The sequence below is a fragment of the Palaemon carinicauda genome, chromosome 6, assembly GCF_036898095.1.
Source record: "Palaemon carinicauda isolate YSFRI2023 chromosome 6, ASM3689809v2, whole genome shotgun sequence".
In the NCBI taxonomy this organism is placed as follows: domain Eukaryota; kingdom Metazoa; phylum Arthropoda; class Malacostraca; order Decapoda; family Palaemonidae; genus Palaemon; species Palaemon carinicauda.
The window spans coordinates 168,689,035-168,705,909 of NC_090730.1; the positions used below are offsets into that span (position 1 = coordinate 168,689,035).

At 43.7% G+C, this 16,875-nt stretch overlaps 1 long non-coding RNA gene across 2 annotated transcripts in view; it reads left to right on the forward strand.

Moving 5' to 3' along the window:
* The first annotated feature begins 319 nt into the window (after positions 1-319).
* LOC137642815 (uncharacterized) overlaps positions 320-16,875 on the forward strand; it is a 40,865-nt gene continuing 24,309 nt past the window's right edge. For both annotated transcript variants that reach the window (XR_011044859.1, XR_011044858.1), the window contains exon 1: positions 320-427. This is a non-coding gene — a long non-coding RNA (uncharacterized lncRNA). The remainder of the gene's footprint in view (positions 428-16,875) is intronic.

The following is a 16,875-nucleotide window of genomic DNA, read 5'->3' on the forward strand; positions in this document are numbered from 1 at the left end:
AAATGCAGAACAAATGGTGCACACTAGGCCCATTGATTCAATACATAGCACGTCACACTCTCCAGTATCTGTATTTCTGTATTTGTATTTTACCTCCGCTTTGTTTATTTATGTCTTCATATTTATTACAAGTATTTTTCATGATGAACTTCAGTTGAATATGATAACTTTTGCCTTATTTCGTGTTTTTTTCCTTAAGGATGTTGGTGTTTTTGTCCTAGTGTTTTAGGATCCTTGAATTAGGATATGAACTTTCTACTTGACTTTAGGATCCTTGAATTAGGATACGAACTTTCTACTTGATGTAAACATTTCGTCAGTTAAGTAAGGGGAAATGTCACTTCGTCATATATCACGTCGTTTTTCTGACATAAATATTTATTATTTTGCACTTGCAATAAATGTTTATACGAGTTATTGAGATCAGGTGAGATGTTGTGTTATAGGTGTTGAATAACTAGAGAAAACTTATGCTAACATTGTGGGGTTCACCATTCCCAATCCTAACTTAGTGCTGGTTTACTCTGTGGCCTACTCTTTTTTTATTGTGGTTTAGTATGTGGCTTACCTGGCTTGCTAAGTTAGGTTGGGTAAGGTCAGGTTAGGCCACATACTAAACCGACACCCTTTACTTATAGTACAAGCTGCCAATGCATTACAGCAGCATTAGATCACCATTAGAATGTGACTATCTCCAATTATTATCATATTCGATTTGACTATTTCTGCATTAATCTCCGATGGTATTTTGACACACTTCACGTCTCGTAAGGTAAATGGGTATTATTTTACTATAGTTCCAACTCTTTCTATAATAATTATAGTATTATAGATGCATTTTGCATAAGAAATTGTTAAACTTTGTCTCTGAACACTTTTTGGGGAAATTCACCATATGCGAGATATGAATGGTTATAGAATTCCTATCCTCGAAAAATTTCGAAGTGTTTTGTTTACTTTATCACAAACACAGTTTGCAGTTTGTGCTGTGATGCGAATTTGTTTTTGTTTGGAACTGCATTGTGGTTCTGATGCGAATTTTTCCCTCTTAAAATTGCATTGTGGGTAGTTACATCGTATGTCTAGGAGTCACGTGACCTGGTGAAAATCTGACAGCTGTCAGCCATATTTGCTTGTCATTTGGTTGAAGTCTCTCATAGAATTAAGCTATGTCTCTGTGTTTGTCTTGCAATTTTGATTATTTTCGATTAATTCATGATTTTTATGAAAATGAAACACGGTGCATTGAATTTTTAAGAGAACATGGAGTGCTACCTGCAGCAGTACAGTGTTTAAATTGTGGAAAACCCTGTCAATTCAGAAACGATAAAAACGTTTGGCGCTGTACGGGTTATGTTTTAGACAAAAGACACAAAAAGAGAAAATATTGTAATTTTACTGTAAGTGATCGGAAAGGCACATTTTTAGATAAAGTTAAATTGCCAGTATGGAAGTTGATGATTTTTCTTTGCCAATTTTTGAGTGAATTTTGGAAACATCGCCCAATTATTAAGTATTTAAATATTTCATCAAAGACCAGTGTTGATTGGAGAAGTTTTTGTAGTGAGGTGAGTCAGTTTTGGTACAATAATCAGGAGCCCATTGGTGGTGTTGATGTTGAAGTGGAAATTGATGAAACACTAATTACTCATAGTAAATACCATAAAGGTCGCCCTCATACCCAGTGTTGGTTGTTTGGTGGTATAGAGAGAACATCAAAAAAATTCTTTGTTGAGGCATTAATTGATCCTGGTGCTGACAATCTGAAAAGTGAAACTTTAATTCCTTTAATTAATCGCTACATTAAACCAGGCTCTATTATTTACAGTGATTCGTGGCGAGGTTATAATAAAATCAGTGAGTGGATACACTCATTTTCAAGTAAACCACTCAGAAATTTTGTTGATCCCAACAATCCTAATATTCACACTCAAAATATTGAACGCTTGTGGCGTGATATTAAGGAGTGGATTAAAAGGCCTGGTATTAAAAAAGACTATTTGAAACCATACCTTGCTAGGTATTTATTTATTAAGCATTACCAGGATTCAGTTTTGCACCAATTTTTACTTGAAGCTGCTAAACTGTATCCACCTTTAAGTGACACTCACCCACCATCACCACCTAGGGAATCCTTTTCTGATGACGACGACGACGACACTGTAGATGAGCCACAACCTTCTTGTTCTGGATATAAACCATCAAAACGTTTGTGTCCATCCAATTAAGGTAAATTTTTAATTGTATTTCAATTAGTATTGTAACATAATATACTTCCCAAGTTAGGTTAGGTTAGGTTGGTTTGATCTGGTTAGGTCATTTAAACACTATCCGGGGAGGTACAGGGGCGCAGAGCACCCCGGTCAGGGCTCTGTGTCCTAGGTTAGGTTAGGTTAGGTTAGGTTTGTTTGATCTGTAGGTGCTCCTAATTCATTAATTCATATGCTGTTTTGTATCCATAGTGATTTACCCCACCCAAAACCCCGTGTTCCCAAAGGGTCCCCAACCTTGTTGGATGTAGTAGGGGGGTATAAGCTACTAACTGAAAAACAACTTATTTCCCCGAACTATTACTATCGTAACCATTCACAACACATTAAAACACACACGAAAATATATAATTACTCTACAAAAATGTAGTTGGAACTACTGTAAAAATTTACCGCTAAGGATATTGTGGTTTAAGGAGGGTTTGTAGCCCCCGGTAGATAAGAATGTCTCCCAGGCTAGGTTAGATGGGAACCTTAGTTAAGGTGGTATTCTTGTAATTTTTCCCCTTTTAAAATATGAATTTTCAGTTATAACTTAGAATTTTAAAGTAAAATGTGAAAAATGAGTTTCCCCCAATTATTTGCATCGGAACAGTTTGAATTAGGTATAAATACACCTGGAGCAGTTCTTATTTTCTTCATTATGAACATTGGTTGGCAGAGATGGCAGTGCCACAGGGCCAAACCCTGTAGAGTTCGTGTCCCCGACTTAGTGTCATTCTGTTTACCAGCTCTCCTCCTCTCCTGATTTGTCCCCCATTGAGATCATTGTCCTTTGCGAAAGGATCAGTAAAGGACATAGCCCTTTGGGCAGAATTGTAGACTATGCTAGAGAAGGGCGCTTTCTGAGAGTCTTCAGGCTTTTACAGTATAGACTTGCTTCTAGAGAAGGCGTCTCGACGCTGGTGACTGGTTATTAATCTCATGGCTCTGAACGAGTTTGTAAAACGGATTCCATTCAAGATGGAGATTGCAGACATGGTCAAACAGGTAGTAAGATAGGTTTTATTACAGTTACGGACAAGAAAAGATTTCTTGCTAAAAAAAAGGCTTTTATGTATAGAAAATGCCTATTTTGCTGCCATCTGTGTATTGTGGTTAACAGAACAGAGATTAGTCAAATCTAGAGCCCAAACAAACATGGTACAGTATATCTAGTGATGCAAATAGATACCCTTCGAGGAAAAAACTAACCATCGCAGGACAGAATTTTAAGATTCGAGGAGGCGGCACAACCATTCCTTCAGTGAGACTCGCTGCCAGCTCACCTGTGGTAGTGCTTGTTAGGAAACCTAGCCTCATTAGGCCGTCTGGTACCGAAGAGTCACCTCGACCAGCGCTTACTTCAATGGCAATTAAAGACTTATTGGCGTCAGGACATGAACCTTCCTGGAATGTTTCTTTCCAGTGGGGACAGAGCAGACGACAGACCGTAGTTGGAGTCTCCTTCCCCGGATTTGAAGCCTTCCCCGGATTTGATGCTTTTCACCGATGCATCAAAGGAACTGTGAGTGGCTCACCTGCTACAACATATGGCCTTCAGATTGTGGTTTGAGTCAGATCAGCCTACCCATGTAAACCTCCTAGAGTTGAGTGACATTTATTACTCTAAAACACTTAAAACAGCTCCTTTCAGGCCACTCCGTATTTGTTGATGAGTAACAAGAAAACTGTAGTGGCCTACCGAAACAAACAAGGAGGTACTATTTCATGGCAACTTTGCCAACTAGCTGTAGAAATCCTGTGATGGACAGAGGACAATGCGATCCCCCAGTCAGCCATGTTCGTACTAGGCAAAAAACGAATTTTGAGCGAAGCGAAAAATCTATTTTTGGGTGAGATAGCCATGGCGTCCTGATGGAAGGTTCCTTTTTGGTAGCTTCCTTGGGTATATAACTACTAAATATTCTCAGAGAATTTAACCACAGGTTATCACAGAATTCTAACTTCTGGAGCGAGTATCCTAAAGGTTTCCCTTTAAGACATCGTATATCAACAGGGGACGCACGTATTAACGCGCCACATAGCTATCTACACCCCACATAGAGTTAACACTTCGATGTGTAGGGGCGGAGAATAGCTGGGGAGCCGTTCCACAGCTAATCTCATTCGTGGCTACTATTGGTACTCGAGACGTAAACAAACGGGCGCCATTGCTAAATGACGTCACGTCCGTCCTCATCCTGAAGCCAGTTGCTTGCCGATCACCATGATACAGCAGAGCAGGGTGGGACCTGAAAAACTGGACGAAGTAGCAGGGAGGGTCCATCAGGACGCCATGGCTATCTCACCCAAAAATAGATTTTTCGCTTCGCTCAAAATCCGTTTTTTGGGCTCAAGCCATGGCGTCCTGATGGAAGAATACCAGAGAATCGATGTATCGTGGTAGATTTTCCCCTTTTAGTGTAAGTGCCGAGGGCTTTGAACAGGTTAGCATAGTAATCTTAATAGAAGAACCATAGGGAAGAGAACTTCCTGCCCCCCTGGCAGTGAAGTCCCCACGGGCCATGCTGAAGATCAAAGTGGTCATCGAAGGGCTACTCACCTTGCTGGGAGAACATGAAGAACTTGGAGACAAGACTGAATGGTTGGCATTCATATAGGAACATTCTCAAGGGCAGACAAGTGGTGGTTAGGCACTGTATGTTAATAGAGAATCGTCTGGTCTCTAAGATATGAAGTAAGTAAGTATTCGTGTAGGAATATTACATTGCACAGGTGAGTATATAATAAGGGTTGAAACCTTAGTAATCTTCATCGAATATAAGAGGAAGGGGATAATAAAACTATGACAGTCTTGTATTTCATAGTATAAGTAGGAGCGGATTGAGACGCACAAGTAATAAAATAGAAATTTTATTTCACAATTGCAGAATATATTAATGAAATGCAATAAATATGTAAAAGTAATTTACAACAAATTATAATGTACATAGTAATGAAAGACTTGCTCTTGAATCTGAAAGAGAATTTCAAAATTATTAGTAGGCACTCGTTCCAGAGGAACGTCAGTCTTTGAATTAAAACACATCATGCTCTAGGCATGCGGCACTCGTGTGACGACTATGACATTTCACCTGGGAGAAGAACAGTATATGAAAAAACACTAAGTGTCTTTGAAATCACTACGTATCACGCGAGGGTCAACATAGGCACCCGAGGAGTTAAGAGTCCCAAGTAACTCACTGTTCTATGCAGAGTTAGGTGCAGGTTTCATAACACTAGCTGCGGCTACCACAAAATGTTTGACTTCATGCACTTGTTTCGCATAATGTTTGAAGAAAACACGCGAGGATTTCCAGCCTGTGAAACTCTTAAGGCTTTCGAAATCCATACTCTGAAAGAAATTCAGAGACGATGCAACTTTTCTAGGATCGTGACCAGCGGTTGTACTGTCAGGATCCGCTCTGCGAATGAAGTAGGTGATTTTCGCTCTTAGTTGTTTCAGTTACAGGTCGCTGCCCGATGTTTCTCCTTTGAAGAGTTGGCCTCCACCAAAGTCCGAAGTTCTACGAAGATAGACCTTGAGGCTCTCTACTGGACATAGAGAGGCATCTTCTTTCAGGGGGCATATTCTCCAAGGGCCCCATCTTTTGGTGGGTAATTCGTTTTTGGCGAGAAACGTCGGATCCGGGAAGAGGGTGAGGTCACCTGAATCTGTAAACAGGATGTGGCCCTCGTCCCTTGATAATGCCACTATTTCGCTGACTCGGGCTCCTGAGGCAAGAGCAAAAAGAAAGAACTTTTTGAGTCAGATCCTTGAGAGGGCACGAATCATTGTCCAAGTTGGAGGCAAAATGGAGCACCTTGTCCAGAGACCAGGAGATCGGTTTTGGTGGGGGTGCTGGGCGTAGACGAGCGCATGCTTTCGGCAGTTTATTGAAGATGTCGTTGGACAGATCAATCTGGAAGGCATACATCAGTGGTCTAGTCAAGGCCGATTTGCAAGTAGAAATCGTGTTGGCTGCCAAGCCCTGTCCATGAAGGTGAATAAAGAAGGACATGCAAAAATCAATGGTGATTTCCGTAGGATTTTTTGCCTTGACGAATGAGACCCATTTTCTCCAGGATGATTCGTATTGCCGTCGTGTGGATTCGGTCTTGTATTCCTCGAGGAAATCTAGACTTTTCTTCGAGATCCCAAACCTTTTCTTCGCGGCTAGGGAGAGAAAATCATGAGATGAAGGTCCTTGATTTTCGATGATGAAGCGAAGACAGTCGACTTCTGTACTTGCTGGGAGAGAACTGGGCCCGGGAGAGGGATCAGCGTGGGCTGCAGCTCCAGGACCAGGGGGTACCAATTGCTCCGGGGCCACTTGGGAGCCACTAGGGCCGCTGTCCCTTTGAAGGTTCTCAGCTTGGAGAGGACTTTCAGCAGAAGGTTGGTGGGAGGGAACAGGTAGATCTTGGACCATCTGTTCCAGTCCAGTGACATGGCGTCCACTGCTTCTGCCTTGGGGTCCTCGTACGGGGCCACATATCGAGGAAGTTGATTGTTGTCGCTCGTTGCGAAGAGATCGATCTGAAGTTCTGGGACTTGGTGAGAGATGAAGGAGAATGATCTTGCGTCTAGTGACCATTCCGACTCTATCGGGCTTGTCCGGGATAGAGCGTCCGCCGTCACGTTGCGGAATCCTTGTAGGTGAACTGCAGACAGGTGCCATTTCTTCTTCTCTGCCAGACGGAAGATTGTCAGAAGCACCTGATTTATCTGGGGCGATCTTGAGCCTTGGCGATTGAGACATCGAACTACCACCGAGTTGTCTAGGGTTAGACGAATATGGATCGAGGGAGGCGGGGAGAGTTTCTTCAGCGTTAGAAGGACCGCCATGGCCTCCAAGATGTTGATGTGAAACGTCTTGAATAGGGGAGACCATGTGCCTTGAGCCTGTTTTTGGTGGGAGTGACCTCCCCAACCCTCCAGCGAAGCGTCCGTGTGGATGAGTGATGGAGGTGGGTGTTGAAGAGGGATGGACCTTTTCAGGGCCTTTGCTTCCGACCACGGCTTGAGGAGCAGCCGAAGTCTGTTTGGGAGCAGTCTCTTGAGGTCTCTTCGAGCGATGGATGCAGAACGTCTCCAGACTCCCGCGGCATCCTTTAGCTGTGCATGTAGCACTGGGTTTGTCACTGAGGCGAACTGTAGAGAGCCTAGAACTCGTTCCTGCTGACGTCTTGAGATCCGTTTGGATTTCAGCAGTCGCTTGACAGACCCTGCTATTTCCTTCCTTTTCTACTGGGGGATGGAAAGGCGGTGTGACTGAAGGTTCCACTGGATTCCTAACCATTGGAACTTCTGAGCTGGAGAGAGGCGAGATTTCTTCGCGTTTATCTTGAATCCCAGGTGTTCTAGGAACTGGGTGACTTTGCTGCAGGATCATCTTAAACAATCCTCGGGCGATGGAGCCCAGACTAGCCAGTCGTCGAGGTAGGCCATCACCTGGACGTCTCGGAGGCGGAGCTGTTGTACGATGGCGTCCGCCAGCTTTGTGAAGATCCGAGGGGCCACGTTGAGGCCGAAGGGCATGGCCCTGAAGGCGTAGCTTTTCCTTTGGAGTCGAAATCCTAGGTAGGAGGAAGCGTGGTGGTTCATTGGAACGTGCCAGTAGGCATCCGCCAGGTCTATGGAGACCGTGTAAGAACCTCGAGGCAGAAGGGTCCTTATCTGTTGAAGAGTCAGCATCTTGAACTTGTTGTTCGCTATGAACTTGTTGAGGGGGGATAAGTCTAGAATGACTCTGAGCTTGTCGGAGTCCTTCTTGGGGACGCAAAACAGTCTCCCTTGGAACCTGGTTGACTTTACCCTCCTTATCACCTTCTTGTTCAAGAGATCTAGGACATATTCTTTCAGAAGGGGGGTTGATTGTTGGAAGAATTGCTGGAAGGTTGGGGGTGGTTGAGTCCAACTCCAGCCTAGACCCTTCTTGACGATGCTGTGTGCCCAGGGATCGAAGGTCCAACAATCCTGGAATTGGCGGAGTCTTCCTCCCACCGGAAGCACTTCATTGCTTCTGGTGTCCCGAGGGTTTACTGCCTCGGCCGCTAGCTCCCCTTCCTCCTCTGCCTCTGGAGGGACGGCGAGATGCGTCTCTGCCTGCACCTCTGCTTGAGCCTCTACCTTTGGGACGAAAGGTAGTCGTCTGTTGCTCGAAGGCAGGGGTGAAAACCGGTGACTGGGACAAGACCGGTTGGGTGACCAGCTGAAAGGTCTGCTGTGGCTGAGCAGCCACTTGGGGAGTAGCGGGTCCCGGAAACTGCCGTCTCTGTTGACGTTGCTGGGGTTTTGGCTTGGAGGATTTCCTCTTAGGTTGAGGACCGTCGTCCTGAGAGGATTTCCTCTTCTTCGACATGCCCCACTTGTGGAGAAGGTTCCTGTTCTCCGTGGCGGCCTTGTCGGTGATCTCTTTCACAAGATCAGAGGGAAAGGTGCTTACCCCAGATGTTGGAGGAAATCAGCCTCCGGGGTTCGTGTCTCATTGTGGCACTTGAGAACACGAATTCACGACAGGCTCTCCGAGCCTTCATGAAGCTGTACAAGTCCTTAACTACAGTCGCCAGATGCGTTTTGGCGAGCACCATGTAGTGGTCGGGGACTCTAGTGTCACCGGCCATGACGTCAAGCTGTACCTGGAGGGACATGGATGCGGTGAGCCTTTCCTTCGTGTCTTGTTCCCGACGAAGGAGATGGTCATTAAGTTTCGGGAGGTCTTCATTAAACTGACGTCCAGCAACGTCAGGATCTAGTTTTCCCACCACGAAGGTATGCTGGATATCCTTCCAGTGTCGAACATCAGGGGGAGTAACCAGGGAGAAGGGTCTGCACTCCTCCAGTGCAGGGCAAGGTTTCCCTTCTTCTACTGCCTTGTGTACCGCAGCGAAGGCCTTTTCCATGAAGGGGAGGATCGCACCATCAGGTGCAACGTAGGTAGGGTGCTTCTTGCTCAGCGCCGGAAGCTTTGAGCAGGTAAAACCCCTACTTTTAAAAGCGTTGGCCAGCATAGCCTGGGCCTTCGGGAGATCGAACACTATCACCTCCTTAGGTTCGGTCTCTTCTTTAGAGGCAGGTTCGGATCGAAGCCGGACGTAACAGTCCGGATAAGCCTCAAAACTCGGGAAGAACTCCACTTCTTCCAGGGCAACCGAGCCGACCTTCTCACTGACGAAGATCCTGCCCGTTGCGATAGGCATATGCTCAGCATACCTCCAGGGGTTGGCGTGCGAGCATGCCGGGAGGTCCTTAACCGAAATCCTTTTCGGCTCCTTGGAACTTCCCATGGTCCTGATGTATTCGTGAGTCTCACGGAGTTTCTTGTCCATAAGAGCTTCAAGCATACGGAACATCTCCTGGGCGCTGGTTGGGATGGGGTCCGGGGTGGCGGAGGTAGACGGGAGTGATACTTACGTCGGTGTAGGAGTTGGGGCGGTGGTGGAAGGCGGAGCGACCTCTTGCTCCGACTCGGCGTATTCCACTCGGTCCTCCTCATAGTCCAATTCTTCGGCCATGAGGTTCCTCTCCGTTGTCTCCGACACCTCCGACATACGCTCCGCGTTGTCGGTATCCAGGCGACACTCGTGCATGGACTAGGCCATAACAACATCGGGTTCCACCGTGATCTGGACGGTGGGGATCTGATCCTTGGGGACCACAGAGTCTGGGGATGCCTTTGGGAACAGTAAGGCCCTCAAGTCTTCAGTGGCAAGGTACGGTCCAGTGGCGTTCTTCTGGAAGCCACGCACCCATTTGCGTAGCTTCTCTCGAGAAGCGTCCCTAACCTCCGCTGAGGGAGGGTTATTGAACGCCTCAACCAGGCGTTCCTGGCAGATCGTACAGTTCTGCGGGTCCCAGAACTTCAGATCACCTCTCTTGTTGGCACAAGGGGCGTGAGTCCTACACGCCGTGTGCCCATAAAAGTGTGGGCGCTTCACTCCACAGAAGCAGTGGTCGCACTTCACGTGCTCCTCCTATAAGAGAAAGAGAACATGAGTATGGGGGAGTCATAAGAATGGCTTCTATTCTAAAGTTAAATATTAAATGATTAATCTTTAACATAATAATAAGTGGTATAAACAATGTGATGTTCAGAGAATGGGCGGAAAAGAAGGAGATAGACACATACTCCGTGTAACCCGCCCGGCTGGTTACCGTAACCTTATCCATAGGCAATCTGTTGTGACCGAGGGCACAGGACAGAATTCAACATAGAATGCCAGGAAGGCAGTGGGAATTCTAGTGGGAATTGTCAAGGATATAAAACTGGGACTGAGGCCACTCAGACCCTAGAATTGGGAACATAGAAGATCCCATAGGGTAACGGTTTCCGGCAACCAGCTGTGCTAAGGTACACACAGCATGCTGGAAATCTGTGATATGCAAGAAGACAGCATGGTTACTAATAGAACGGTAAGATAATACCTATCTATTTATGTAATCAAACCATCTGGTTGCGATGTAGAGCTATCAGCATGAGATGATAGCTAGGAGAAGGGGTGCAAGTCGCTTTGACGCCTCCGGAAGGCTCCGGCAGACCGGCGGCACGCCGGGGGCCGCTCCAGCAGAGTTTCTGGCATTAGGTTAGACAAATATATAAGTCAGGGGTAATACCAGGATGGCGGCCGCCGGCATAGCGGCGGCACACCGGCGGGGAGCGGCGGCTCCGGCAGCCGAAGGTTACCGGCTTGGTGACAGGGACAAGGATGGGTTATAGCAGAACTGGACTGCTGGAAGTGGATGCCGGCACTCCGGGGGCCGGACCGGTGGACGGACGACCGAAGCTATGAGGTAAGAGGGAAGGCCATCGACTGGACGCCGACGGGAGGCGGCAGTCCCCCGGCACACGGAGGACTGACGGCCCAGAGGGCAAGGGATATGTCACCAAGGTTGGGAGGTGGGTATCACCGACAGGGGAGGCGGCAAGGGACCGGCACCAGGATAGAGAAAGAGACAGAAGGAGGGATGTAGGGGTACGGCCACGGACCCCAAGACATCCCACCTGAGTGGGTGTACCCATGAGAGAGGCTAGCCCTATCACCCAGAAGCAGGGGCCGCAGAGGGCCGGGAGCCAGGGTAGCCCAAGGGAGGGCTAGGGAACACCCAAGAGGGGGGAGAACCCGTGTGGACAAAACGCATCAAGTGGCTAACCCCATAGGACACTATGAAGGGTATATGTACCAGAGCGGACTGCACACAGGAGCTCAAGGTAGCCCTATCACTCCACCCTAAGGAGGAGTTGTAGGACAGGGGACAGATGGGTATAGACTAACCTAAGTATAGGCTAGTCCATACAAGAGATAGGTGGGGAGGGGAGAAGAAGAAGGGTCTTCTATGGAGGAGGCTCTGTACCAAAGCGGCCACCAAGGAAGGGAGGACGCTCCCTAGCCTAAGGTAAGGCAGCCTGTCTGAGAACGGTGCATGGGTATCGTTTCAGCAAGGCACAGAACTAACTCCCCCCAAGCCTAACCTAGAGCAGGGATGTTACACCCTGAACTAGGAAGGATGGAAGACGTATCGCTATTGCAGGAAAGGTCGGAGACCTAGCCCCAGCAATAGAGGAAGGACGTGCCGTTCCTCACTCTCGGACGCAACCCTAAGGGTGGATCATTCCCTTAGGGAGGACAGAGAAGCGATATATACTCTGATATGAGCTTGATCCCCTTACGTGGTAGGGGGAGCAAGACTACACAGAGGGGATGCCCTAAGGCAGGGGATGAAGGAAGCATATAGGGGTCCTACTTGTAGGTTAGGTTAGAAAGGCACACTATCTAACCTATCCCCTATATGGTCCCTGAAGGCGAAAACACTTGCATCACAGTCAATAGTATTGTAAAATAATGCCACTATCTTCATAATTAAACCTAGGATCACTGAAATATATCATGCATGAACACTGATGTTAGGTGCTCTGGCCTAGGGGCTAGACTAGCGAACTGGTATGGGGTCAGATGATGACTGATAACAAGGCGTCAAAACACGATATATAAAGTTCCTAGCTATGAAGACTAAATAACTAATAGTATCGATTAGTTAATGAGGCCGGAAAACGCTGTTGAGGCTAGCTAAATAAGGCATGCAAAACAACAGCGACGCCATAAACTGGTGGGTCCGGTCGAGGCACAGCTCTGCCACAAAACATAAAATATCTCGAAAAGTAAAAGTTACATTACGGTCAGAGCTTATTTAAACAATACTGGAACCTTGTACTCAACTTTCCAGAAGAAGGCGAGGCCGAGGGTAGAGACATGGCTAAGATGCAAGTCGATAAAGTACGCACAGGGAAAAATCCGACTAGTAAGGCAAGCTACTAAGCGAAGGATGAGGACGGACGTGACGTCATTTAGCAATGGCGCCCGTTTGTTTACGTCTCGAGTACCAAAAGTAGCCACGAACGAGATTAGCTGTGGAACGGCTCCCCAGCTATTCTCCGCCCCTACACATCGAAGTGTTAACTCTATGTGGGGTGTAGATAGCTATGTGGCGCGTTAATACATGCGTCCCCTGTTGATATACGATGTCTTAAAGGGAAACCTTTAGGATACTCGCTCCAGAAGTTAGAATTCTGTGATAACCTGTGGTTAAATTCTCTGGGAATATTTAGTAGTTATATACCCAAGGAAGTTACCAAAAAGGAACCTTCCATCAGGACGCCATGACTTGAGCCCAAAAAGAACAATTTGGCAGACAATCTGAGCAGGAAGACACTGATACACTATGGATCCGAGTGGTCTTTGAATCCTCAGATAGTGAACAAAGGAATGTCTTTATGAGGTTCATCAGTAGTAGACCTCTTTGCAACGTCCTTCAACCAAAAGCTTTCGGTGTATTGCTCACCGGTAGCAGACCCACAGGCAGCATTCTTGGATGTCTTCCAACCTCCACAGGACAAACTTGACGTTTACCCGTTCCCCACAGGTTTTGCCGCTTGCGGAATGTCAGCAGCAGGGTAAGATCCATAACCAACCTATCAATGGATCTGATAGCTACGCTATGGCCGCAGGCAGAATCGTACTTGAACTTTCTACTGTTGCTGGTGGAGATTCCGATCGAGTTTCCCGACCTGTTCCCTCAACCTTGTGTACAGAAACAGTATTTCACAAATCATTCAGATCCCTACGACTTCACATCTGGAGGTTATCCAGCATCTTATTGCTCAAGAAGTCATAAACTCTAGTCTACCTGGCTAATTAGCGGTCTTTTGTTAGTGTCGTGGAAGGGAACGTCTCTCCTTTTGGACCTATTACTGTATCCTTTAAATGCCAAACTTTTGCTCTGCCAAGGAAAAACTCTGCTCGGTGTTGGCCATAAAAGGTTATCGATTGGCCTTGCGTCAGGTCTTTAGATTGAAAGGTGATATTTCATCTTAATCATATTTGTTTATGCTCATATGGAGCTTTGAGGAAGCTTGCCCCCAGACGGAAGTTAGACCATCTCTTTGGGATGTCACCGAAGTTATGTCTTTCCTGAACCGTTAAATTGAGCCTCTGACAGAGACTTGACTCTTAATTCAGTACTTTTGTTCACCCTGGTCACTGCTAAAAGGGTTAGCGAGCTACATGGTCTTTCCCACAAAATCACCCATTTGGCATTCGATCAATTAAGTGTTTGATCCTAGTTTTGGAACGAATTATGTTTGAACAGTTAGTGTTCGCCAAGGTTTTGGAACGAATATGTTTAATCCTTTGAGTACCATTGTAAAAGTTTTTACTGAAATACTAATTTTATTATATACTTACTCACCACAGTACAGTACTCTATTGTAAGAATGCTTCCAAATTTATGAAATTACTTTGTTTACATATGTACTGTACTGTACTTTATATGATGTGGAATCCTTCTTGCCTAGTATTGGTTTTTTACATGCAGTGCATTAATGTTTCCTGGTTTAGCTACTGTATTGTGAATTTACTGAACAGCATTGTATGTGCAAATATAATTTCAAATTGGAGTAAACATTTTGGTAAATACAGTATACGGTACTGTATGATGTGAACTAACCATCCCATTTAGACAGTAAGGGGCCTGTCTAATAGGTAGATAATATATCCTTAGTTCAGCAGATATGATATACTGTATAGCTCACTGTAAAAGATCTGCATTATTGACTGTCTTAAAATATTTAAATCTAATTGATGAAATTGGATTAGGATTTTATTAGAGGTTTATAATTATCCTAAATAAATGCAGAGGAGTAGTATATATTTTAATTTCAAACGATTAACTATGAACAGAATGAAAATGCAGACGAGATTTGATAGCTAATAATTTCTTCAATCTGAAACAATTTTGTCTATGATTAGTCAACTTTCTTCTCATTGAGAACTAGTTGGATTGGGAAAACTGCTTTTTGTTCTTCAGTAAAGAATTGAACATTTCTCAGTGATAAAATGCCCTGCTCCTTGAAATAATGTTTATACAGTACTTGCTTAAACTTTTTATTGAAAATTGTACATTCCTTGTGGGCACTGTAACATTCATTTGAGTATTTTAAATGTAATTGAAATTGTTTCCATTTCTTAGCAATGCTTCTATTTTCATAACAGCTTTCAGAAGTTATTGATGTACAGTACAGTAAGTTGAGCAAAATTCATAGCAACTGCAAGTCAATATTGGAGCCTGGCTGAGCACCTGAAGAGCTAAACCAGCCATTCTTTCAAAATCAAACACTTTTTCATGTATGAAAACTTTATTGAATTTCTCTTAAACTATAAATACTATTAAGCTACAATACATTCTGCATTATATCACTGCATAGCTCTGACAGCCTTAGCTGTCAATATCATTCAATTAGGGTAGACATTTATTCAGGTAGGATGCTCCTACATGCGAGATATGTGATTCTGAAAATGCTTTACAGAAAACAAATCAACAAAAATATGAGGGTTGATATGTGTAGTCAACCTCCATTTATCTGCAAAGAAGTGTTGTAAATGTAGTATTTTCAACACAAATTAGCTATTTGGATTAATTATAGGTAAAAGAAAGTCATGAGAGTTAAGGATAGAATATTACAAAACGGCTGTCAATTCATAGATATACAGTACATGTATAAATATTCCAACATTAACCTGTTGTTTACCTGAAGTAAGATTTCAGTTTAGTACTTTAAACCTGTGAGTGATGTGCCTATTCTTCTAACTACTGCTCTGCCACAACCTTTAAAAACAGTCTTGAATTCCATACCATATCCAATGCATTTGTTAATAACTATACAGTACTGTAGTTTAGTGTAATGTAACAGTGTAAGGGAGTACAAAGTAAGCGGACTTAAGTTTACTTTGAACGTTGTATAAGATATAAACACAATTGTAACCAAAATTACAAGGTATAGGAAAATAACAGTTCCCTATAAATTCAGGGTTAAAGGTTTAATATATATATTATGTTTCCTTGTATAGGATATCCTCATCTGCAGTTTTCTGGATATGAGTGTTCATTCTATATATCAGTACATTTTTATCCACTTACACTGTTACCACTACATTGATAGTAACAATAAACATGTAAAGTACAAGCCTTTATTGAGTTAATGAAGTTCAACCCTATCTGTTCATAAATGCATTGGATTATACAGTTGTCAGAAAAAAGGGTATTCACTCAAGGTCCATTATGGGCTTAGAGGCACTTCAGTGCTGTATTTTGAGGACTTGAAGGATAGGTGGTGTATGACACTGTATGAAGTTACAACAAGTCTTTGGTACACGTGCTACGTTTTAGAACTGAAGTGCATTCATCCCACGAAGTTACAGTAATACCTTGCTTTACATCATTAATTGGTTCCATGAGACCCAATGCAAGTCGATTTTTGACATAGGTCAGATTTTCCCCTTATAAATAAACTTGTACATTTCTTTTATATGTACTCAACGTGAAAAATTACTTTTACGACCTTCCGTCATTTTACAAAAATCAGAGATCTGCATTAATAAGCTTCCATGTGAAGCACAGAACTGTACAGTAAAGTACTTCATCTTTATTGTACGACTTGGAAACTGACGTATGGATGGGTAAAACGCCATAAAGTGGATTTTTTTATATTGATACTCTAGGATGAGAGACGTAAAGACAAACTTACATAGATGAAACCGATATAAAGAGGGGTATTACTGTAATTTTATGATTTCAGGAATTTATTAAGAAGAAAGAAATAATTTGGAGTAATTAAAGAAAGCATAATTACTGAAATTGTACAAAGGTTGAATTAAGATACAGGGAAGTTAGTATAGTGGATAACTAACTGGCAGAGTATAGGATATCCTAAATGTATTATTTCTTCATAGGGAACATCAAACACTTAAAACTTTTGTTACTTTCAGCATGTAACTTGATATAATATTTCTACCAAGTGAAATATAATTTTTTTCCATGATACAGAAAGTAGATACAGTACAAGGTAACTTTTATAGGCAAGGGAAAAGGTTGATGCCTGTTGATACGTATGAATCATATACTTTGGTCTAACTTTTGTGGTAATTTCTTTTGTCATTTGAGAATCTAAAATATTATATTCCATTTGTTATATATATTAAATTAAAATCTCCAAATTAATAAATACAACCACACTTGTAATGAGATAGGAAAGCAAGATGATAATTTTATAAATCAAATTCGTAATTT